The following is a 684-nucleotide window of genomic DNA, read 5'->3' on the forward strand; positions in this document are numbered from 1 at the left end:
GGGAATTTAAAGATTTTTCCAAAAATTTTCCTAAATTTTTACGAGAAATTTTTTGTTTTTAGTTTTTTCATAAAAATCAAACTTATTAAATGAAAGGTATTTTTTAAAAAATTTTTTTATTAATTCGTCAACAATTTATAACTTGCGTCTTGCTTTTTATATGAATTTAAATTTCGAATTTTGACGTTTTGAAACTTATTTCCCCATTTTTTCCCTATTTTTGTACGAATCGATTTTGCCTTTATTTAAATTCCGTTGCAATCAAAACGCAACGAACAAGAAAATGAACGTGATTTTAAAAAAGCATTAATGAAAATTCCGGGAAAAAAATAAAAAAATAAAAATGAAATTCCAAATTCCAACAACAATCCTTAACAAAACAAAAAACCAACCAAACCCCCCTTTCCCTTTGAAGCCGTCAGAGTTCCATCTACACCCAAGAGGCAAATCATCCCAGGAATCCGCCCCATTTCGCGTCAAAAGAGAGAAAGAAGAAGGAACTGCGGGCAGGCGTCTCGCTCCCTGACAGACGACGCGGCATCAGCTGTTTCTCGCTCCCCGCCACATCAACACGTTATCTAGCGCTGAGTTTAGCGGGTCCAGCGCTTTCTGCTATTTTCGCATTTGGGTCTTATTTTCTCGGTTTAATTATTTGTTTTGGTGGTTTATTGTGAGGGAGATGTG

This window comes from Penaeus monodon, chromosome 29 (genome assembly GCF_015228065.2).
Source record: "Penaeus monodon isolate SGIC_2016 chromosome 29, NSTDA_Pmon_1, whole genome shotgun sequence".
Taxonomy (NCBI): Eukaryota; Metazoa; Arthropoda; class Malacostraca; order Decapoda; family Penaeidae; genus Penaeus; species Penaeus monodon.